At 38.5% G+C, this 26173-nt stretch overlaps 1 protein-coding gene across 1 annotated transcript in view; it reads right to left on the bottom strand.

Moving 5' to 3' along the window:
- THSD7B (thrombospondin type 1 domain containing 7B) overlaps nt 1-26173 on the bottom strand; it is a 926619-nt gene that overhangs the window by 615825 nt on the left and 284621 nt on the right. The gene's annotated exons all lie outside the window — the stretch shown is intronic.

Below are 26173 nucleotides of genomic sequence, written 5' to 3'. Positions count from 1 at the left end.
ATTAGTGAAGCAACCCAGAGGCACAAGGAGTGCCTGAGGAGCCACAGGGAATGCCAACTAGGAAACTTCCGGGTCTTCCTGATGTGCTCCTGCACCCAGAGAAGCCCAGAACTGGGTCACTGCGGGAGGCAGCACCCATCTGTCCAGTGGTGGTGCTTGTCAAGTGTCCTCTCTAGGCAGACCCATTCTGGGAACCATGGAAATACACAGATGAAGAAGATAGGATCCTGATCCATATGGAGATTATAATATATTAGGAGCATGGATAGCAATACTCCAAAATGACCCAATAAAAGAACACCCAAATGCATAGCTACACTTGCACAGTGTGATCCCACATAAGCAAGTTTTAGAGCAATTCAGTTTGTGAGCCAATGGTTTAAGATCAGATGGTTTTATCTTACAGATTGCCTTGTACTATGGTTGAAATATTTCCTATATAGCACTTCTCTCCAGTTAAGCAGATCAGAAATACTTCAAAGATGGAGACTGGTATGAGACAATAGGGTGGTAAACCACCTGATCTATTTTGCTTCCTCACTCTTTACATAAGATGCAGATAGAGATGGCAAAAAATCACAGCTCTGATCAGCAGAACTTTGAATGTAAACCAAAGCAAAATCAAAATAAAAAAATACTATCTCTGAGATGTGCTAACCCATTGGAAAAGAAGTGTCTCTAGTGAACAATGGAGGGGCTTGAGGTGTTTATGAGAGTAAATGGGAAAAACAAAAGGTTGTCAAGGAAAATAATAATGATTTGTCTGCAACTAATTTTTTTAGCTTCACTGCTCATTGATTAGGAATGTGAGCAAGTGAGTTTATCACTTTAAGTTTTGGAATTCTTTTAGTTTATCAAAAGGATTTGACCTGACTTAGAGAGGGGCAAGCAATGGCACCCCATTCCAGTACTCTTGCCTGGAAAATCACATGGACAGAGGAGCCTGGTAGGCTGCAGTCCATGGGGTCGCTAGGAGTTGGACACAACTGAGTGACTTCACTTTCACTTTTCACTTTCACGCATTGGAGAAGAAAATGGCAACCCACTCCAGTGTTCTTGCCTGGAGAATCCCAGGGATGGGAGAGCCTGGTGGGCTGCCATCTCTGGGGTCGCACAGAGTTGGACACGACTGAAGCGACTTAGCAGCAGCAGCAGAGAGTGGCAAAAGCAAGATTTGTCAAAGCTTGCAAGCCATGTGGAAAAGATAAACAAAGGAAGAGAGAACAGATATTGGGGGAGAGTAAAAGGTTTTCCTGAGGCTGAGGAATGTTGATGTTCAGAGACTGGGCTAAAGAAAACAGCTGGGCAGGGAGGATGGGGTAACCAGAACTATGGATGCATACATGACACTGATGGGCTGCACGCAGGTAAAGAAAAATCTGAGAGAAGAGGCAGAAGTCTGTAACTCCTTCTCCAAGAGTAAAATAATCACAAGGCAGCCATTCACTGAGTGCATCACACATTCATTCCAAAACTACTGAGCACCCGTCTAAATCATGCCCTATTGGATGCTGTCTGCTTTTAAGGAACTCTCAGTCAAGAAGGGTAAGTCAAATCGCATTTTAACAGAAGTGCTGGGAAGAGATGCTTCAGAGCATTGCATAAATGGAAAGGTGCACAGCCAGAGGTCTTAAGACAGAAGTGTATCTGGGCCCAGCCCCATGTTTGGTTAGCATGTATTCTCATAAACTCAAACTTTAATTCCAAAACCAAAACCTAAGTCAATGATGGAAAATGAAGTGGAGAGTGTAAACTGATTAATCCAGCTGTTTAATAAAAATTTACAGTGCATGCCAGGTACTGGTTATAAACATCAATTCATTTAACCTGCATAACTTTGAGATGTGTATTATTATTAGTCCTAATTTAAAACAGGTAAATTGAGACATGATTTACTCACTTGCTCACATTCCCAATCAGTGAGCAGTGGAGCCAGAATTTGGAACAAAATGGCCTGGCCCCAGAATCTGTGCTGTGGACCGCTGCACAAGGTGGCCTCATCATCAGACATTCAAACTACACAGCTAAGTACTTCCATGAGTTAACACTGAAGGTGTGAGGTTTTTTTAGATGCTGAAGCCAGATTAGTGAGTGAAACAGACAAGGTCCCTGTCCTCAGGGAGCCCATTTTCCAATGTGAACTGATATTAAATGTTCATGAGTCCATGAGCCTCAACAAGCCTGGATATGCTTTACTGCTGCTTCTCTTTGCCATGGCTGTCTCCCTGTAACACCAGTTAGACCTGGAGGATCTGATGATCAGCGCTTAGAAGATGCCCCAAACTCTCAGCTCCATGACTCAGCAGACACTTGCTGTCACAATCACTGAACTTGATGTTGGGTCCTGTATTTGAAACTGGCCAATCCACCAGTGCAATCCCCAGGCTCTGAGTCGATCTGCACTAAATCTCTTTAGAAGCTCCAGAATAGCTTAACTGTCCAGAAGGCAGTTAAGCTTTGAGATTGGCAGTGTAGTTAGAAAGAAACTGGGGAACTTGTCCTGAAACTGCATATGTCAAGGACAATGCTTTTACAGGTATTATGTTTCTTTGGCTTATTTTGGAGGGCTATTGATGATTTTGAGGAGGTGAGAGGTTAAGTCATCTAAGGTCCCTTTTGATAAACACTTAACTGTCAGTCAATTGACTGTTGGACATTAGGGCTAATGGAAAGTAAGGAGAGACATGGTATGCTGGTGAGGAATGGGGGCATTTCCCTGGAGGCTACTCAGTGGCATAACTGGAGGCTCAGGAGTATGAGTGAGGCCATTTGTCAGAGCATGCACGCAGCTTCAGCACCTGCTGCTTTGAAAGACAGTTGATCTTAATCCATATCAATAAATTCTTCCAGTCTCAGAGACATGTCTAAAATGCTTCATTTAGGCTTTGAATCAATGGGTTTAAGTCAACCTTTCTCTATTTCAGCCCCCCGGGAGACATTTTCTCTAGAAATAAATCATGAGTAAGTCACAAAGCACTTACCAGCTTCAGAACACTTAGGTAATCATCTCCTTGAAAATAGTGAACACAGGATATTGCTACGCCTATTGACTTGTAGAGCTAGAAGGGAGCTTTAGAGCTAATTTAGTTTAATTCATCAATTTCACTGAAAAGCTGTACTCCAAAGACCTTAGGTAGTTTCTCCAAGTTCATTCAGCAAGTTCAAGGCAGAGTAAGACCTGAGCCTTGTCCCAGGTGGCTGGCTCATTTCCACGTGTCCCTCTTGGCATTCCTTCAATGGAAGAGGGCAACTGACAGAACAGATGGGGTCCTCTGGACTGTTTATGAATTACAGTGACCTCAGTGGAGGCAACCAGTGACACAACAGATCAAAGATATCTACCAAAGTTGAAGACTCAGTTTAACCCTTTAAACAAAATCCAAATTCTGTTCCTACTTCATTGCTACTTCAAACCCCCTTTAAGCCCCATCCCAGATCTCCCCAACTAAGCAGAAGGTAATGAGACCAAATATCTGCTCACTTTAAACACCTATACTTTTATTTGTAGCATTCATGCTGTGGGAGGTAGTTTAACTTTGCCATCAAAGATCTATCTAGTCAAAGCTATGGTTTTGCCAGTAGTCATGTATAGATGTGAGAGTTGGACCATTAGGAAGGCTGAGTGTGGAAGAATTGATGCTTTTGAACTGTGGTATTGAAGAAGACTCTTGAAAGCCCCTTGGACTGCAAGGAGATCAAACCAGTCATTCCTAAAGGAAATCAACACTGAATATTCATTGGAAAGATTGATGCTGAAGCCAAAGCTCCAATACTTTGGCCACCTGATGCAAAGAACTGACTCATCAGAAAAGATGCTGTTTCTGGGAAAGACTGAAGGCAGGAGGAGAAGGGGATGACAGAGGATGAGATGGTTGGAGGGCATCACCAATTCAATGGACATGAGTTTGAGCAAGCTCCGAGAGATGGTGCAGGACAGGGAAGGCTGGTGTGCTACAGTCCATGGGGTCTCTGAGACATGACTGAGCAACTGGACAAAACAAACAAAAAATAGTTGCTTTACAATGCTGTATTATAATAATTTATACTGTACAGCACAATGAATCAGCCATACATATACATATGACCCCTCACTTTTGGACTTCCTTACCATTGTGGTCACTACAGTGCATTAAATAAGAGTTCTCTGTGCTACACAGCACATTCTCATTAGTTATCCATTTTTGACATAGTATAAATAATGTGTATGTGTAAATCCCAATCTCCCCATTATCCCACCTCTCTTCCCTGTTGTTTTCTACATCTGTGTCTCTATTTCTGCTTTGTAAGTAAGATCATCTCTATCATTTCTCTGGATTCCACATATATGTGATAATATATGATATTCGTTTTTCTCTTTCTGACCTACTTCACTCTGTATGAAACTCTCAAGGTCCATCCACATTACTACAAATGCCCTAACTGTGTTGCTTTATATGAGCCCTCAATTCTTCTTGAAAAACTCCAGTCATGATGTTTGTGGGAAGAAGAGTCACCTGAAGTCCTTGCTTTTTTAGTCACCTGAAATCTTTCTTTAGACAGACTGACTGAAACAACTTTATTTCTATTTGCTAACTCTATCTGCTCTAATGCAGTGGACCCCTGATGTGATCAGTGTCCCTATTCAGTGAAGGTCTGTGCTGCCCCTGCTTTCTCCAGCTGCCTTTGGCCATGTCACCTTGACATCTTCTGCCACTCTTGTGTTGACCAATTGCCTGACTAGGTTAACAATTACCCAAAGTTTTATAGGATATTTAGGTTTTGTATACAGCAATGTTAGTCCCTATAAAGACTTCTCATGGCCACAAGTGTTAAAGAGAAAAAATAACTTTTCACTCAGATCAACCAAGATCACTACATAGCAGAAGCTTTTTAAATGCTAGGGAATACATTACAGTGTAAGTGATTGTACATATGAAGTACTCATTAATGCTTTGAATATTTTGGTGCCTAACCTGGAATTTTTCATTTGCAATAAGAAAATTATTACATTGACCTGCCTTACAAGAAATGTGCAAGTCTGCTACTAATGATTGCAAAGTAACCTTAAATGATGAATTACTCCGTGAACAGAATGCTAATTAACAAAGGGGAGCAAATATTCTGGGTAGCTGCTATATTTAATATTAAAGAAAAAAACTGTTCTAATTCCATAAATGTACAAAGGTCATACTTTTCCTTAATCACAAAGTGATCTTACATGGACATACAAATTCAATTGAAATGATTTGTAATTAAGAAGAAAAATGCCTGTTGTGATCATTAGCATGTGACCACCACTGTAAAGAAAAATGAGTACCTTCACGTTTCATTCTTTGAAACTAAATCAAGCTCTAATCAACACAGAAATAAATTGGCAAAGATTCAATAAGAGTATATTATCCCCCACCCCTACTGCTGGTCATTTTTTAAGATCTAAATTTCAATGCCATTTAATGCCTCAAAAAGAAATTAGATAAAATTGCATCATCATCATGATAATTAGTTAATTATACTTAATAACTAGGTACACCTCTGTAGTTTATTTTTTAAAAATGAGGAATGTTTGCTTAATGTAAAAATGTTATCACAGGATTCAATATTTTTTTTTAATGTCTATTACTGGATAAAACATCAAGTCAGTCTTTAAAAACTTAGGATATGTTTGAGGCAATTCTGCTGTGGCATAATGGAACTCAGCTATCCCTCTGAACAGAAAGAAAGATCTTGATCATGGGTGAGAAATTAGTCAAAGATACTGATTATTATTTTTTTCCAATATTTTCAGGGAGGTAGAGAAGAAAAGAAAATAAAGATGCTATTTCCTGAGAACTCTTAAAACCTTGATGATTTTCCCTGCTTTCTATCTTAGGAGTACCTGAGTACCCCTACACTCTACAGTCAGCTTATTTTACATAAGATATTTGATTTGCAGAAAGACATCAGCCTTCACAAAAAACTTAGACAGAAATGTTATATTTGTTTCAATTTTCTGAATCAAATGTAGGCCCTGTAAACCCCAATGGGAATTCTCACTCAATATTCAGGACCCCCACATTCCACAAGATGTCTAGGAAAGCACCATAATATATGCAGCAATTGCTCAGATTTAATTCAAAACTAATGAAAGGGCCTACTTATGTAAAAATCCTGCTTTCTAAATGACTTTTGAGAAACAATATTCCCTCTGACGTATTCATTTAGGGGAGTACACTGACTTGGCAGAAATTCAATCGACCTTACTGCTAAAATAAATAGACTTCTTCTACAAACTGAAGGAGTCAAACAGTTGAAGAGAAAAGATAAATAAAATTACAATTTTAACCAGAAAGCTATTTTCCTTCAAGAAGCTTCATGTATTATTTCAATTGCCTTTACCACTGGGATTTGCAAAATAAGGTATCATTCTTTTAACTTAGTGGGTAGGATTAAAGCAAATATGTCTTCTAGCACTTATAGAGACCTTAAAGAATTAAATCACATCTCATCCTATTATATCTAATAAAGCTTAATTTTAGCCATATTGTGACTCTTGGCAAAGTACTGTGCAATTCAGTTCGGCAGGAGGATTGCGTGTATATGTACAATAAATATGATATCTAAAAATAATTCCTGCAATTAAAAATAATTATGTGAAATTTGGCCACATGTCAAAAAATTCTCCAAATTTCCTTCATTTCACATAGCAAATTAGAAAATGACTACTGACTAGTGATTTTAATGTTACAGAGTAACAACACGATTAAGTAAAGATTGAAAACAATATTCAGAATAAAAATGAATACAGAATAAATGTATGTATGCAGTTTTAGAAGTAATTAGATCAATATCCAACAATTATGAAATTAAGGAAGAAATACAGGAGTTTTCAACCCTATATTCACATATTTCTGTGGTTTCTTCTCTGTTCCTCTTTTGAGGATTTTGGTCTGATCATTTCTCAGATTCTTAACTCAGAGCTAAAACGAAGGTATAGAGAGGGTGGAAAGAATAACAGCTGACCTAAATGGTATCTTTTACATCTTACAGAGTTAAAAATACCATTATTGTTGAGAGAGAATGGAAAGGAAATAAGAGAATGTAGAGAAGTGGTCAGGCAAAGAGAAAAAGTAAAAAGGTAGAGAGGCAGGTAAGAGAAAGAATTATCTTCCAAGCTATCAAGGATAGAAATGTGCACCGTCAGGGAAGCACAGCTTTTAAAGAGGTTTTAGAGCAAGGGTCCCATGAACAGAGGAGTCTGGTGGGCTACATAGGGTAACAAAGAGTTGGACACAACTGAAGTGACTCAGCTCAAACACTCTTCTCAGCACTTTGCAATCTGGAATTCATTTTGCAATAGAAACAATAACAAGATTAAAATGAGAGTCAATTTTAGCCTGGATAGGAAGGGAGTTTGGGGGAGAATGATGCCTGTATATGTATGGCTGAAAAAACAAAAAACAAACCCAAGCAAACAAAAAACACTAAGCTTTGCAATTTTTCTCAAAGAAGATTAGCATCCTATACAGTAATTTCTCACATTTAATAAGTACATACAATACACTATCTTTAAAAAGATAAAATAAATGAATACATTAAAAAAATGAGAGTCAGTTTTCCCATGAATGACTGCAAATGTGTATTTCACTGATTAATGATAGAATTAATAACTAATGCATATTACTAACCAACTTGTCCCAAAATACTGCATGAAGCACTTAAATGCAATTTCTCATTCATTCATCAAAATCACTGCAAGATAAGTAAAATCATTATTCCCATTTTATAGATGAAATAACTGAGGACAAATTATTGCTGAGCATGCCAAAAGCAATAAATGACAATCCTGGTGCAGGACCCTTAAAAGCCAATACCCTTTAACACTATGCTATAGTATGATTTTATATTGGCAATAAAAGTTATGATAGAAATGAGCAACTGTAGCATTAATAGTCAGAAAATAAATAAGTGAACATTTTCAGTTCAGTTCAGTTATTCATGGCCAACTCTTTGCAACCCCACGCACTGCAGCATGCCAGGCTTGCTGTCCATCACCAACTCCTGGAACCTACTCAAACTCATGTCCATCACGTCAGTGATGCCATCCAACCATCTCATCCTCTGTCATCCCCTTCTCCTCCAGCCTTCAACCTTTCCCAGCATCAGGGTCTTTTCCAATGAGTCAGTTCTTCACATCAGGTGGCCAAAGAATTGGAGTTTCAGCTTCAGCATCAGTCCTTCCAATGAATATTCAGAACTGATTTCCTTTAGGATTGACTGGTTTGATGTCCTTCTAGTCCAAGGGACTCTCAAGAGTCTTCTCCAACACCACAGTTCAAAAGCATCAATTATTCCGTGCTCAGCTTTCTTTATAGTCCAACTCTTACATCCATACATGACTACTGGAAACCACAGCTTTCACTAGACAGACCTTTGTTGGCAAAGTAATGTCTCTACTTTTTAGTATGCTGTCTAGGTTGGTCATAGCTTTTCTTCCAAGGAGCAAGAATCTTTTAATTTCATGGCTGCATTTACCATCTACAGTGATTTTGGAGCCCCCCAAAAATAAACTCACTGTTTCCATTGTTTCCCCATCTATTTGCCATGAAGTGATGGGACTGGATGCCATGATCTTAGTTTTCTGAATGTTGAATTTTAAGCCAACTTTTTCACTCTTCTCTTTCACTTTCATCAAGAGGCTCTTTAATTCTTCTTCAATTTCTGCCATAAGGGTGATGTCATCTATGTATCTGAGGTTATTGATATTTCTCCCAGAAATATTGATTTCAGCTTCTGCTTCATCCAGTCCAGCATTTCGCATGATGTACTTTGCATATAAGTTAAATAAGCAGGTGACAATATACAGCCTTGATGCACTTCTTTCCTGATTTGGAACCAGTCTGTTGTTCCATGTCCAGTTCTAACTATTGTTTCTTAACCTGCATACAGATTTCTCAGGAGGCAGGTCGGGTGGTCTGATATTCCCATCTCTTCAAGAATTTTCCACAGTTTGTTGTGATCCACAGTCAAAGGTTTTGGAATAGTCAACAAAGCAAAAGTAGATGTTTTGCCCCCTTAAAAAAATTCTTTTTGCTTTTTTGACTGTGCCATATGGCTTGGCAATCTGTTTCCTGACCAGTGACTGAACCTGGGTCATGGAAGCGAAAGCCCAAAATCCCAACCACTAGGCCACCAGGGAAAATGGAAATGGAAATTAAAAGATGCTTGCTTTTTGGAAGAAAAGCTATGATCAACCTAGACAGCATACTAAAAAGCAGAGACATTACTTTGCCAACAAAGGTCTGTATAGTCAGAGCTATGGTTTTTCCAGTAGTCATGTATGGACATGCGAGTAGGACCATAAAGAAGGCTGAGCACAGAAGAATTGATGCTTTTGAACTGTGGTGTTGGAGAAGACTCTTGAGAGTCCTCTGGACTGCAAGGAGATCAAACCAGTCAATCCTAAAGGAAATCAATCCTGAATTTCATTGGAAGGCCTGATGCTGAAGCTCTAATACTTTGGCCACCTGATACGAAGAGTCAATTCATTGGAACAGATCCTGATGTTGGGGAAGATTGAAGGCAGGAGGAGAAGGGGATGACAGAGGATGAGATGTTTGGATGGCATTACTGACTCAATGGACATGAGTTCAAGCTCCAGGAGATGGTGAAGGCCAGGGAAGGTTGGCAAAGAGTTGGACATGACTGAGCAACTGAACAACCACAAAGCCACCAAGGAATTCCCTAAGGAAATTCGTAAGCTGAAATAAAAATTTTTTTAAATAGTTCTAAAAAAATATGAGTAGTAAAGGCCAAAACTCAGAAAAGTAAGTGTTGTTAAAGGAAATTAAGGATCTAGTCGAGTATTTTTGATGTGACTCTGAAAGGTACTTAAAATTATTACTAACGGGTTGATGGAGAGAATGAAATTTGAATAGAATGACTATTTTCATCATAAAATTTAGGTTTAGAGCCATTCCCAAGGGATTATAATGAGTTCACCATAAGACCCACTCCCTCCCACCGCCACCAAGATTTTCTTAAAGAGCAAAGGATGACCAAAGGAGCCTTTAAGGCAGGTTGGAACCTGGAAAGGAAGGCAAGTGGGTGTAAAGCTCACCCTCCTCTGGGTACCTAGCATCACTAGCACAGGTCTTTTTCCTTAACAACTATATCTAATCCCTCAACTGAGGAAAAATACAAGTAACAGTAGAATGTTTCTAAGTTCATTGGGCAAGAATTGGAAAGATATACTTCTTAAGTTAATTATTTTATTTTTGGCCACCCCCTGAGGCATGTGGAACTTCCCTAAGCAGGGATCAAACTTGTTTCCCCTGCATTGGAAGGGTGGAGTCTTAACCACAGGATCACCAGGGAAGTGCAGAATAAGGTGTTTTTTTTTTTTTTTTTTTAATGACTGCGATTAAGAGTATGTGAGAGAGCAGGAGCAGGGAACAGTGAGATATGGTAAGAAAGATCAGACATGGCTAAAGAAAGCAGACCTAGGTCTCCCTCCAAGTCTTCGGTACCAACCACAGGATGCCCTGGTGAGTTCATCATTAAGACAGGTCTTCACATGTGTAGATTTCGAACACAGATATTTCAACTTGGGAACAACTAAACAGAAATTTTTAATAATGGTAAGAAGAGGAAATCCATACTCTCTGAGATGACCCAGTCCTCCAAGAAGAACACTGCAAACTCCAAAGCTTAAAGCCACTTCCAAGGGACCAAAAAACCAGTAGGGAAATATGTGACAATGATTTTAGAGCGCCAAGAAAAAACTATCGCTCTCTAAAATAAATATGCATACCATCTTATTTTTAAAGAAAGGGCTCACTGTACCTTGTTAGCATATGCTGCTTTAAATATGCAAATCCTTTTAGACTGAATAAGTTAATTTGACTTCAAAGGAAGGCTCGTGGGATTCACTAGGTCCCAAAGTAGTGATAGGAATGAGACACCATCTAATAAATTCTTAAATGCAGAATAGTTCATTCTTTCATCTGAGAAAGAGCATTAGGTATTTTTATGAGAAACACAAAAATTACAAACCAAAAATTCTGCACTACAAAACCTGATGAAAGCTCTTTTCCTCTCTTCCTCCTATTTTTATATTATAAGTCCTACCTTGTAAGCTCTTCACTATGTCGAGGCCAATGTTATAAAGTAGTAGCTTCTAACCTGACTAAACCAATGGGATCAAAGGGAGACCCAACTCAAGAATTGTGTCAGAACTGGGAAGGGGGAAACAGAGAGAATAGTTAGAACTTAAATCTTTGAAACTCTTTATGATTAGCAGGTTGGAAAGTCAATGCCCTGAATAACTTTCGGAGTATGATTTTTGAAAAGCCAACTGGCCAAACACTATCATTAAAATCCATTAAATTGGAAGTCTACCATTGCCTGTGTAAATTGGGCAACTTGTTTAGCAACTGAACTTCTGTAAAACAGACTATGGGCTTTCCTGGTGGCTCAGTGGAGAATTCCCCTGCCAGTGAAGGAGACAGGGGTTTGATCCTTGATCTGGAAAGATCCTCTGGAGAAGGAAATGGCAACCCACTCTAGTATTTTCGGTTAGAAATCACTATGGACAGAGGAGCCCATTCAGGCTACAGTCCATGGAGTTGCAAAGAGTTGGACATGACTTAATGACTGAACAACAAAATAGACTATCTAATGTTTCTCACCTTTGTTATATTATCTCCTCCCTGTGAGCTTCTGTAAACATTGTTTCCCTAATTGTCCTTCCATCCCCTATGACATTTTCACAACACAAACATGCTGTCTAAATTGGTTATATACAGATACATGTGGCTTATGACTCTTTGTGACTCCACAGACTGCAGCCCACCAGGCTTCTCTGTCCATGGAATTTTCCAGGCAAGAATACAGGAGTGGGTTACCATTTTCTACTCCAGGGGATCTTCCTGACCCAGGGATCAAACTCGTGTCCCTGGCATTGGCAGGTGGATTCTTTACCACTTTGCCATCTGTGAAGCCCATATATAGGTTACATGTAGACTTTATATTGGAGAAGGCAATGGCACCCCACTCCAGTACTCTTGCCTGGAAAATCCCATGGATGGAGGAGCCTGGTAGGCTGCAGTCCATGGCGTTGCTAGGAGTCGGACACGACTGAGCGACTTCACTTTCACTTTTCACTTTCATGCATTGGAGAAGAAAATGGCAAGCCACTCCGGTGTTCTTGTCTGGAGAATCCCAGGGACGGGGGAGCCTGGTGGGCTGCCGTCTCTGGGGTCGCACAGAGTTGGACACGACTGAAGCGACTTAGTAGCAGCAGCAGCAGACTTTATATATAAAAAGATTTTTTTCATCCCAAGAACCATTTGTGTCCCCTTGGGGGCAATATCATCCCCTTTGGGAATGCATGGACTAGACCATATATTGAACTTGAGTTTGTAGGCTGAGCAATCTACAAGTATATTCTGAGTTTATCAGCAAAACATTCCATGCAGCAAGTACTACCAGTGTCTCCAGTTTCCAATGAGACAACTGAAATTTTAGAACTCTGCCCAAGTTTCTATAATTAGCAAAAGCAGAGGAGAGCCCTGAACCCAGCCAGTGTGATTCTGATTTGCCCTGTTTTTACCATGTTAGGCTGTTCCAGCTCAAAGCTCTGAAATTCTTGGGTCCAGTGCATTGTTTTTATGGCTGTAGGTTGGAATCTATCTTTTTTAATTTGACTCCAGTGCTCCTCAATATCTGTATTTTGCTTGAATTTGGAATCTACATGCTAATTTTTTGCAATAATCAGGAGATAATACATTAACAAGATAACATATTATTAATCAATAAGATAAGCTATTCTCTGGTAGAATACTGATACATGCAGAGAATACAGACATTTAAAACAGCTGAAAGGCTGTAGAATTTTATAAATTTTGTTTTTTATTTAAACAGTAATCAAGTTATTAAAAATCTTCCCTGAGAAGTTGCCTATTCTAATTTTGTGTACATTTAAATATATCATCAGAGCAAAACAGGTTACAATGTCAAGAGGACAGTGATTTATATTTTAAAATATTATAGCTCTTTTCTATGAAGTCTTAATTTGAGAGAAAAAGCAACAAATTATTTTGTTGAAATAATTATTTAATTAAAAAATAGATGATTTTATATTAAAGCAGTATGGATGTATCTATAGGCTATTTAAATACAAAACAATATTAATTCTGAAAGTGTTCTTACCTATTTTTAAAAGGGAGAGGGAACTGAATTTTCCAAAGTAATACAGATTTTTTATATCATAAAATGAGATGCCACTGCATGCAACAATTGATTTTTTTCTAATGTTTGTGTATCTAAATTGAGTCTCTCTAACGAAAACACTGTTTTGTTCAGTCTGGTAAAGATCAAAGGTAAGACATGTTTATCATGGTTATACTTTTTGGTGGAGGGGACCCTGAAAGAACCATAAGCATGATTGGTCAGAAAATGTTCAGACCTTTGGCAGCTAGAGATCTTTAAAGTAGAGAAAGCAATTTAATATGAAAGTAAGCCTTCAGGACTCCCTATGGGCCTTACAGAGAATGATGAGTCACCTCACCTGAGGACCAAATGGTTACCAACCAGAACCATCTTGCATCCTCTCTAGCCAAACAGAATCTAAGCTTTACAGAGACTTCTACCATCTCCACTCCTGCTCTCTAACATATGTCTTATGCTGCGAACAAATACAGGACCACATCCTGCAGGCCACCAGGCCATAACCAATTTTGTCCTCTTTACTTAACATGGCTTGCCAACTAATTAATTATACATGACACTTTTCATCTGAAGTTATTTTGTCAGTTTGTAATGATCAAAACCAGATATACACTGCTACAGTTTTAGAAAAAAAGAAACTTAGCAATCCTACTCTTGAGTTGATGCTTGTACGGTCTGAGAAAGTTTTATGTCTCATAAAGTAACCAGCCAGAACTTAAAGAAAATGGAAATCTACTTGAAATGTCTTTCCCCTCTGAGATAAGCTCCCTCATGGAATCTTGTAATGGAAGAGATCTTCAGTTCAGTTCAGTCGCTCAGTCATGTCCGACTCTTTGCAACCCCATGAATTGCAGCATGCCAGGCCTCCCTCTCCATCACCAACTCCCAGAGTTCACTCAAACTCAAGTAGTGTCTTATATAATACCTTATTTCTAAAAATGAGAAAATCAAAGTCTATAGTGGTTCTATAACTTGTCCAAGATCAACAGATTGTGTAAGTATCAACCTAGAATTCTGTCTTGCTACTTAGTTGACTTATTTATGCTGCCTCTAGATTTTTTTTTTTAATTTCCTTGATTAGCCTTACCATACCCCATTCACTGTAAAACCACAGTAGATGAAAGAAGTAATCAGAAACCAAGTCTTAGGGTCTGAGATTAGCTAATGTAGTTTTTTAGTGTTAAGATACTAAGGCATGGAGTGAAACACGGCTAGAACGAAGAATGTGGTTAATAGAGACATTCATCAAAAGTCAGAATGTTATATTTTTCGCTAATGATTCCAAAGTCCAAAAATTTAAATAGAAGTAGTGTGAAAGTGTACACATGAGGCCATTTACCTTTTGTAACCTCTTAGCAATAAGCAGTGTCATGTTAAAAGGAAAGGCTACATTCATCACTAGAGGAAATATTCTGGAAGCAGAAAGGACCTGCTAAACACAAATCACTGTCAAATAAGACAAAACAATTGAGCTGAAATTGCAATAAAATGGAAAACCACTAAATCCCCCTCCCCATTCCACTGCCTGATTCTCCAAGGCAACGGTTACTAATACCCAGCCCCTTTTCTAGGCACTGGTAGAAAGTACTGGAGAAGAGGCCATATCATCCCATATTTCGTTGACCTTATAACCTGAACAAATGAACTAGATTTACATATAAAAACTAAGCACTCTTAAACAACAGGTATGTAATTAGGCAATCATGGGCCTAGTACTTGTACAGGAGGCAGGTATTCCCAGAAGAAAACAGATCAGGGACAGCAAGTCAGTTTTTGTGGGATGCAAGCCTGGGCTTCTTAACACTCCAATGTTATTCTCTCTACTCTATATTACATTTCCACTCTCACCATGTAACTGATCACAGTTGGTATTTTGTAACCTGATGCTAGAGGACATCAGAAGAAAAAACATTCTTATAAAATGAAATTGCACTTATAAATAAATGCAAAAATCCAAATGATAATCATCTACTATGGAAATCTACTATGTTCAAAGAACTACAAATTTAACTCAACAACATATTAAAATATTACAAATTTAATTCAGTAGCACATTAAAACACTAAAAGATTTGAAAATTAAAAAAGGAAATGTTTTTCCCTAAAATTGCAAGGATGGTTCAACAGTGGTATATCTGCTAATTTAACTTACTACAAGAACAGCTTGAACGAAGAAATACAAAAATTCACCTCAGAAAAAAAAAAATATATGTATATATATTTACAATGACATAATACTTGATATAATATGGCATAATAATTATGATATAATATACAAATGATATTTATATATAAATTTCATAGCCATTAATAAAAAAATACCCCAGTACTCTCCCCAAAGTAAAAGTACAAATTCTCTTACTCAGTAAATGTCATTTAACATGACCAAATCATATTTATAAGTGAAAAACTCCAGATATTTAAGTCAGAAACAAGGCAGGGATACCAGCTAACATTTTATGACCTAACTCTATAGGATTGCCTTGCCAGTGTAATAAAACTTAAAAAGATACAATAGTTATAAATATAAAATGAGAAAAGATAAACATTACCATTTATATGATTATTGCCTAGATAACTTAAGAACTTCAAATATTCTTAAGAAGCCTTTTTTATCAAAAAAACTTAAGAATTTATAGGACTATCTCACAAAGTTTTATATATTGTCTTTAGTTTCTTAGACTTCCCTTATGTTTACTTTTTAAAGCTACTTACTATATTTTGTAATGCTCTCCCTGCTAATAAAAAAATATTATCATGAGTGTGTGCATACTAAGCTGATTCACTTGTGTCTGACTTTTTGCAACTGGTCAACCCTATGGACTGTAGCCCTCTAAGCTCCTCTGTCCATGGGATTCTCCAGACAAGAATACTGGAGTGGGTTGCCATGCCCACCTCCAGGGGATCTTTCTGACCCATGGATGGAACCCAAGGCTCTTACTTCTCCTGCTTTGGCAGGCAGGTTCTTTACCACTAGTACCACCTGGGAAGCTCACTGTTAGCAAATTGTTTATCAAAGTATGGAGCCTCATACATAAAAAACTATATACTATATAGTTTTTGGTAAGAGTTTAAATAAACTTGTAGCTATATGTATGTCTTGACCTATATTAAAACCTAGTTCCCTCTATCCATTATCCAAGTGCTTTGCAGACAAAGGTAACAAAGAACATTGCAAATAGATGACCAGTGCAAGTTCCATGCATGAAGAAGGGCACCCAAAGCCAGTGCTCTGGGACAGCCCAGAGGGACAGGGTGGGGAGGGAGGTGGGGGACGGCTACGGAATGGGGGGAACTCGTATACCTGTGGTTGATTCATATTGATGTATGGCAAAGCCATCAAAATACTATAAAGTAATTATCCTCCAATTAAAATAAAATAATTAAAACAAACAAAAAATATTGCACATAAGTTGGAGGCTGTAGTACTAAGTACCAAGAGTGGGGTGAGGGAGTAATCTGCCCCCTGGAAAGAGTATTTTATCATTCATGTTGCTAAGTATCATAGGTTCCCTGTGATATATATATATTTTTCACTTTTAATTTTGAACTAATTATATTTTCACAGGAAGTTACCAAAAAATAAGAATAAATATGCATGGATGTGTACTTTCAACAAGTTTCTTCTATGGCAACTTCTTGCATAATTGGTGTTGAATATCAGAACCAAGGAATGGACATGGGTACTGTTTACAATTTTACATATACTAATGGCATATGCATATGTACATGTGTGTTCACTTCAGTTAGTCGCTCAATTGTGTCTGACTCTTTGTGACCCCATACACTGGAGCACACCAGACTTCCTTGTCCATCACCAACTCCCGGAGCCTACTCAAACTCATGTCCGTCTCATCAGTGATTTCATCTAACCATTTCATCCTCTGTCATCCCCTTTTCCTCCTGCCTTCAATCTTTCCCAGCATAAGGTCTTTTCTAATGAGTCAGTTCTTTGCATCGGGTGGCCAAAGTATTGGAATTTCAGCTTCAACGTCAGTCCTTCCAATGAATATTCAGAACTGATTTCCTTTAGGATTGATTAGTTGGATCTCCTTTTAGTTCAACGTACTCTGAAAAATCTTCCTCAGCACCACAGGTCAAAAGTATCAATTCTTCTGAGCTCAGCTTTCTTTATAGTCCAACTCTCACATCCATATATGACTACTGGAAAAACCACAGCTTTGACTAGATGGACCTTTGTTAGTAAAGTAATGTCTCTGCTTTTTAATATGCTGTCTAGATTGGTCATAGCTTTTCTTCCAAGGAGCAACAGTGTCTTAATTTCATGGCTGCACTCACCATCTGCAGTGATTTTGGAGCCCTCAAAATAAACTCTCTCACTGTTTCCATTGTTTCCCCATCTATTTGCCATGAAGTGAAGGGACTGGAGGCCATGATCTTAGTTTTCTGAATGGTGAGTTTTAAGTCAACTTTTCACTCTCTTTTACTTTCATCAAGAGGCTCTTTAATTCTTCTTTGCTTTCTGCCATAAGGGTGGTGTCATCTGTATATCTGAGATTATTGATATTTCTCCCAACAATCTTGATTCCAGCTTGTGCTTCATCCAGCCCACCCAGCACTTCACATGATGTACTCTGCATATAAGTTAAATAATCAGGGTGAGAATACACAGCCTTAACGTACTCCTATCCTTATTTAGAACCAGTCTGTTGTTCCATGTCCAGTTCTAACTGTTGCTTCTTGACATGCATACAGCTTTCTCAGGAGGCAGGTCAGGTGGTCTGGTATTCCTATCTCTTTAAGAATTTTCCACAGTTTGTTGTGATCCACACAGTCAAAGGCTTTGGCGTAGTCAATAAAGCAAAAGTAGATGTTTTTTTCTGTTTTGCTTTTTCAATGATCCAACCAATGTTGGCAATTTCCTCTCTGGTTCCTCTGGCTTTTCTAAATCCAGTTTGAACATCTGGAAGTTCACGTTTCACATACTGTTGAAGCCTGGCTTGGAGAATTTTGAGCATTACTTAGCTAGCATGTGAGATGAGTGCAACTGTGTGGTAGTTTGAACATTCTTTTACATTGCCTTTCTTGGGATTGGAATGAATACTGACCTTTTCCAGTCCTGTGGCCACTGCTATATGTAGTTCTATGCAATACTATTGCCTGCAGCACCATCAAGATACAGAATGGCTCCATCACCACAAGGACCTCTCTGTGATGCCTTTATTGCCACACCCATGCCCGCGTATCACTAGATCACCTGACACCTACTACTCTGTTGTCTGCTTTTTTCTGATTGGGTTCACCATCACCTCCTGCCTATCTCCCCTGTTTCACAGGCCTCTGTGTGAGAGGCTTTTTGCTTCATCAGGGAATATTACAAGCACACAGCTACCATGGAACTTTGTACTTGTTCCCTCTGCCTGGAACACTTTTTCCCAGAGAACCACTCTCACTCTCTTCTTTTACTGAAGTCTCTGCTCAATGGCACCCCACTCCAGTACTCTTGCCTGGAAAATCCCATGGATGGAGGAGCCTGGTAGGCTGCAGTCCATGGGGTCTCGAAGAGTCGGACACAACTGAGCGACTTCACTTTCACTTTTCACTTTCATGCACTGGAGAAGCAAATGGCAACCCACTCCAGTGTTTTTGCCTGGAGAATCCCAGGGACAGGGGAGTCTGGTGGGCTGCCGTCCATGGGGTTGCATAGAGTCAGACATGACTGAAGCAACTTAGCAGCAGTAGCAGCTGCTCAAATATTACCTCTTGAGAAAGAATTTTTGATATCACTGTTTGAAGCAGTTCATATTTTTACTCACATATTCAGCAGTTTCTTTTTTCTTAGTCTGCTTTAGTTTTCTTCATAGCATCTGCTTGCTGCTGCTTCTGTTTAGTTGTTAAGTCATGTCCTACTCTTTGCAACCCTATGGACTATAGCCCACCAGGCTCCTCTGTCCACGGAATTCTCCGGGCAAGAATACTGGCGTGAGTTGTCATGCCCTCCTCCAGAGAATCTTCCCAATCCAGGGATCAAACCAATGTCTCCTGTGTCTCCTGCTTGACAGGGATATTCTTTACCACTGAGCCAAACTTGGAAGCCCCTTAATAGCATCTATTACCCTCCAATGTGTATTTTTTCCCCAAATTAGTCATTATCTCTCTCTCCTCATCAGAATATAAATATCACAAAAAAGACTTGACTATCTTGTTACAGCTATGTTCCAAGTATCTAAAATATTTCCTACACATAATGGATGCTTAATAAATATTTGTTGAATAAATAAATTCTCACAAATGATCACAAAGAGAAACTTTAAATACAAAGACTACAGTTCTCTCTTTTCCAGTTGGCAAAAACTGTAAACAAATGAAAACACTTAGTACTGGCAAGAATAGGAAGAAACTGGCATCCTTAGACACTGTTAATGAATTTAAAATGGCACAGCAGTTTTAGAAGGAATTTTGGCAGTATTTATCAAGTTTGAAATCCCCAAATGCAATAACTTCACTTCTAGGAATCTTATTAAAATACTGACATTTAAAATCTGTACAAAGCTAGGTGTATAGCTAGATGTTTTCCTCAACACTTTTTTGTTATCATTTAAAAAAAAAAACCTCTTAAATGCCCTTCAAATGTAAAATAATTAAATTAACTAAGATCTTACCATGGATATTATACAATTATTATTATGAGGGATCCCTATATATTTACTATCAAGGAAAAAATGAAAGAGCAAAAGGTAAGTTGTAGAAAATTATGTTAGGTATAATTATCTTATGTGATAAGGAAAAAGCAGATCTGAATGCACATTTAGATGTGTGTGTGTGTATGTGTGTGTGTGTGTATGCACATGCATGCTCCGTACATACAAAATTAGACCAGGAAGTATTTATACCAATTCATTTACAATAACTGAGAATCACTAGAATCTAGTAATCAGTGAGATTACTAGACCAAACTTGAGGGAAATGTTTGAATTTTTTGTACTATATATTTTCTATATAAATTTTTATATTAGTGCATTTATTTTATAAATAAAATCTGATGAGAAAAAAGTAATAAGTAAATGGAATGTAGTCTCATTAAACTACTTCAGATTAAAGTACGTTTGACAAATAACGTCATAAGATATTTGATACAATGTGCTATCCTTTTAACGAAGAGACTTTTATTCAAACATAGTTCATAAGCCAAAGGAATAAAATCCTAACGGCAGAATTTCAGCTAGAATATTTCTACTATGGAGGGCTTCCTAGGGATCATTCCATATCTGCATCAATCAAAGAGCAGTATATAGGAATGTCTAAATCTCCTTTTATTCCTCATCCCATATCATGCAAAGTATTCAAGGGCTTGTGAGGGAACATTCAGGATTCCATACCTGGAATTTAAATGACTACCAATAGATAGTTCCTTACCCTTCTTAAAAAATAATATATATGTTATTATTTATATATATGTAAATATATATATATATTATATATATGTATATGTATGTATATCTTTTTAGATGACTTCTCAAAATGTATTTTTTCTGGTTGCTACAGATAGCATGTGGGATCTTAGTTCCCAGCCTAGGGATTAAAACCGAGGCCCTTGCATGGTAAGTGCAGAGTCTAACCACTGTGCCGCCAGGGGAGTCCCAGTAGTTTCTCAACCATCTTAATACCAGACCCCTACTATGACTGGGCTGCTTCCTGGCTCAGCTAGTGGTTCCCTGTAGCACTGTTCCTTGGGCGGATTCACAACTGCTTCATGCTGGCTGTACACTACATCCTTCAAAATGCATTCCTTTACATCTAGGACAGCAGATCCTCTCAGTATTTAGCTTTTCCCACATAAAAATTCCCCAAAGAACTTATCAGATAATCTGCTAGGAGTGTGGGGATGACTAATGGCAATCTAGTTAATATTATTTGAAAACAATTCTATGCACATACCCTACTCTCAACCAGCAACATGTCCAAATGGTAGGTGCTGAATTTTAACACAGCACTTACTCTCAATGAATAACTATAGGGTAACCTTCAAGCTGAAAATGTAAGCAAAGAAAGGAAAAGAACCATGTAGAGCTGTAAAGTGGAATAGACAAAGGAAAGAATGTTGAATGGGATGACAGAAAAAGACAACAGTAGAAGATATTCAGTAATACACAGGAATAAATACTTGGGAAACTTTAAAATAGCACAGTAATACCACCATACAGAACGAATTAGAAAGATAACGAGATGAGGTAAATAAGATGTGATGAGTAATACCATGACTTGCTGGGCTAAAGCATTCAACTGGTGTATGGTACCTGCATAGCCCTCCACAATTTATATTCAGAAGGATGGAGGAAAATAATTCAAATCTGTAACATTGACAGAATATAATGTTTTTACTTTTTCTCACTAAATGCCACAGATCTGCTTACCTGCTTGGAAATCAGTGGATCTAAACATGTGATGTATTGTTCAAGGGGGGCACCAAAAAGGGACAAAGGAAGAGAAGCAACCTTTAACAACCTTGGTAAACACAGCCAAGCTGCTAACAGACTTGGACATTGTTATTTTACACTGAAAACCATCTCAGTTCTCTTCCAATGAGTAAGAATTCCAACTTCGCAAAACATACAATAAGCAAATGAAAAACCAACTAAGTCATGAGGAAACACAAATTAATCACAATAAGACATTCATCCACCAACACAGTCAAAAGTAAAAGGACTGAAATTATCAAATGCTGGTAAAGATATAAAGCAATGAGAATCTCATTGTTACACACAGCTGAAAGGTATGTAAAAGAGTATAATCTATTGGGGGAAAATTTTTTGAGACTTTTTAAAAAATAAAACTACATAACCTATTACCTAGAAATTCCATTCCTAGCTAGTTACCCAAGATAAAGGAATTCGTTCACAGAAAAATGTTTCTTTCTGTGAACAAATAAGCATATGAATGTTATAGTTTTATAAACAACAATGAAAAACATAATATTGATTGACAGGAGGAAAAAGAAATTGTGTTATATTCATCACTGAAATATTACTCTATAATATGAGGATAACATGAATCAGATTCAGAAATATCATGCTGAGTGAACAACACAAAAAGGTACATGATATATTACTCCATTTATATAAAAGTCTGCTGCTGCTACTGCTGCTGCTGCTAAGTCACTTCAGTCGTGTCCGACTCTGTGCGACCCCATAAACGGCAGCCCACCAGGCTCCCCTGTCCCTGGGATTCTCCAGGCAAGAACACTGGCATGGGTTGCCATTTCCTTCTCCAATATAAAAGTCTAGAACTGTATAAACTGACTGAAGGTTATAGATAGATAAATGGTTGCTTCTGGTGGAAGTTGGGGTTGGAAGTGAAATGGGACTGATCGGGAAGGGACAGAGCAAAATTTTGGGAGCAACAGAAATGTTGGTTCTAAAGATACATTCATTAAAATATACTCTTATCTTCTGAATATTTCATTGAATATAAACTGTATGTATATAAAATACACCTTAATTAAAAATCACAGAGCTATGTTAAGATAAAATGAGAATGTCAGCTGTGCAAATATTTTATGAAAATTTCATTCAACTAAAACCAAAATTTCTGGAAAATTCTGTTGGCAGTACATTCATAGTGGAAGTTGTAAAGCAAGTAGGGAAAGGAGCCGTCACCCCAGAAATAAGTCTGACAAATGAGAGGCTATCTTTGGTACTGAAGACATAACAAGAGTGCAGAAAGAAAGGGTTTGAATTGGATTAACTGAGATTCTGTCCCCTACGGTTCTATTTAGTGGAAGTATATAGACACTACTTTTCTAGTCCTCAAATTTGTGATTGGCTCAGTACAGTACAAGTACGTGCTCAGTCACGTCAGACTCTTTGTGACCCCCTTGGACTGCAGCCCACCAAGCTCCTCTGTCCATGGGATTCTCCAGGCAAAAATATTAGAGTGGGTTTCTATTTCCTCCTTCAGGGGGTCTTCCCAACCCAGGGATGGAATCCATGTCTCCTCTGTCTCCTGCATTGCAGGGGGATTCTTTACTGCTGAGCCACCAGGGAAGTCCTAGGTTAACATGAAAAGAACTGAATTGTCCTGGAGGAGGGGAAGGAATGATGGGGAGGACTGTGGGGCAGGGGGAGGAGGAGAAGAATATGAGTTGAAAGAGGACAAAAAAGATAAAGAAGCCAGGAGAGAATAAGAATACCAAAGACAGAACTGAGACAGAAGACATACAGAAGAACAGACTTCTAGACACAGCAGGGGAAGGAGAGGGTGGGACGAACTGAGAGAACAGCACTGAAACATATACATTACTGTATGTAAAAGAGATAGCCAGTGGGATTTTGCTGTATGGAGCAAGGAGCTCAATGCAGTGCTTTGTGACAACCTAGAGGGGTTGGGATGGGGTGGGAGGTGGGAGGGAGGTTCAAGAGGGAGGGGACATATGTATACCTATGGCTGACTCCTGTTGATGTATGGCAGAAAACAACACAACATTGTAAAGCAATGATCCTCCAATTAAAAAAAAAAAAAAAAAACTGAAGCAGAACAATGTGTCTAATGGCCTAATGAGGAATGTATTGAGTTGAAGAGTTTGATGTAATACATGTCTCTTCATTTTTGATTTCTTCAAATCTTCAGGAAAACATCAGTTTCACATTAAATATCATTGTTTCATTGCAGCTCTATTTGGAGGCTATGTTCAGAGACTGAGTCTTGTTCTAAAATGGAGATGAGTCCATTTGGGACCAGCCACAGACCGGTCCTGCTGCCCCCTGTTCCCTTCAAGGTCTTAAGAGTCTGTGACAGAGGCAGGGAGCTCAGCTAGACTTGCACCCAGAATTCAGAAATGCACATTCAAAAAGCCAAGGGCTAAATCTCGTAAGATGGAATACATTTTAAAGTGAATGCCTCACCCTGAAGGGAATTTTGATCCTCCCAAATATTACAAGAACACCAAAGAAGATTTGACAGAATAAAACTCCAAGGGGTTTTGTGGGGCTGCAAGGGAACTCTCCAAGGAGCACACAGTTTAAAGTCTTGCACAAATTTAGAAAGAAGGAAACACAGCCAAGACCATATGTTAGTGACTTTAGCATGGCATTATAATAACATTATAAGAACTAAAGCTTGGAATAAAATGGGCCTGTAAAAATGTTAAAGAATGCAAAAGAGGGCAAAGGGTACTTTAAAAGTTTTATGGTAAGAAAAATAAGACAACTGGATGATTTTTCAGCTTGGGCAAATGGAATAATGATATAAGGGATAGAATAGCAATGGTAATTTAATAGTCAATTTTCATGGCATTTTTTCCTCAATGTCAGGTACTAAGCTGCTGCTGCTAAGTCGCTTCAGTTGTGTCCAACCTCGTGCAACCCCATAGACGGCAGCCCACCAGGCTCCATCATCTTTGGGATTCTCCAGGCAAGAACATTGGAGTGGGTTGCCATTTCCTTCTCCAATGCATGAAAGTGAAAAATGAAAGTGAAGTCACTCAGTCGTGTCGGACTCTTAGCGACCCCATGGACTGCAGCCCACCAGGCTCCTCCGTCCATGGGATTTTCCAGGCAAGAGGACTGCAGTGGGGTGCCATTGCCTTCTCTGACTAAGCTAAGCAGTGTACGTTTACTATTTTATATGATGCTTACAACAGCCCTGTGAAACCAGTGCTATCATTAATTAGCTCTACTTTAGGCTTGTAGAAAACAGGTTCCTAGAAGATAATAAGTGCCTCTAAGCCACACAGCTAGTGGGGGACATGATCGTGTCTGAACACAGCATTCAGAGTCCAGACCCTACTTTTGGAAGTAGTTTACCTTTCAAACTCCATTGTTGCTATTATTACCAAGATCCTTGTCTACAGGTGAAAAAGCTAGAAACATCTTGGCTGAGAAGGGATCAGACATCTAAAGCTGGTAAAGAGATGCTGCAGCTTGTCAAAATAAAATCAACCTCCTGCTCCAGGTAAAATTACAACCCAGAAGAGGTGGAATTTATATAATCAATGCGTCAACCAGTGTTGAGATGGAAGAAACCCACAGATTCACTGTTTTCTTTTGGTATAAAAACAAAAGTCATCCAAGCCCTCACCCCACATGGGTGTGGAAGGCCTGATCCCTGGGAATAGGTGTAAGAATTCACCTAGGGAGCAGGAGCACCTCCTGGGGCCGACCCCGTCTCCCTCTAGACACTGAACCAGATGACCCAGGCGCCTCTGTGGCCTTGTTGCCATGGCTGCAAGTATAAGCCCCAAATCCTCCTTCTTTCCCCACCAATCTCAATCCCCAGAGGCACTGTCAACAGGAGGCCTCTGTTACTAAACTATAGAAGTTAATCAACACCACCAAAGGCTTAAGGATATCATATGGAAACTATATACACTCATCCTTTAAAAAGCAATTTGCACCTCGAGATCAGAGTTTAGTAGCCACACCAGCTCACAGAATCGTCTTTTCTTCCAGAATGCCAAGCCTGCTGCTCCCACTCCTTGAAGACTTGCTTCCCTCAGAAGTCCCCTGCCCTGGATAAATGGTGAAAAACACAAGCTCCAGAGTCAGATTCTAGATCAAATCCTAGCCCTGCCATTGTGACCTTAGGCTAGTTAATGCCAGTTCAAAGCCTTGATTTCTTATGAGTTTAATGGGGACAATAATGACTCATCTAAAGCATTTATATGGTACTTGTATCTCCTAGCAGTGCCATGTGCAAAGCAAGCATCAACAAATACTAGTTATTTGTGTTATTTCCAGGTTCTGAGAAATCCAACTCTCTATACTTTGAGCTGTACTATCCAATATGGTAGCCAGTAGAAAAAAAGCCACATATACTAATAAGCACTTTAAATATGGTTAATCCAATAGATGTGCTATAAATACAAACTATATACAAATTTTCAACATTTAATACAAAAAAGAATTTAAAATAGGTCAATTACTGTTATACTGACTGCATATTGAAATAATAATGTATTAGATATGTTGGGTTAGAATATTACTTGAAAATTAATTTCACCTATTTTTTTATTTTTGAATTTTTTAATGTGG

Source organism: Bos mutus, chromosome 2 (assembly GCF_027580195.1).
Source record: "Bos mutus isolate GX-2022 chromosome 2, NWIPB_WYAK_1.1, whole genome shotgun sequence".
NCBI classification, from domain to species: Eukaryota; Metazoa; Chordata; class Mammalia; order Artiodactyla; family Bovidae; genus Bos; species Bos mutus.
The sequence above is the reverse complement of the archived record's forward strand: the minus strand, read 5'-3'. Positions and strand labels throughout refer to the sequence as shown.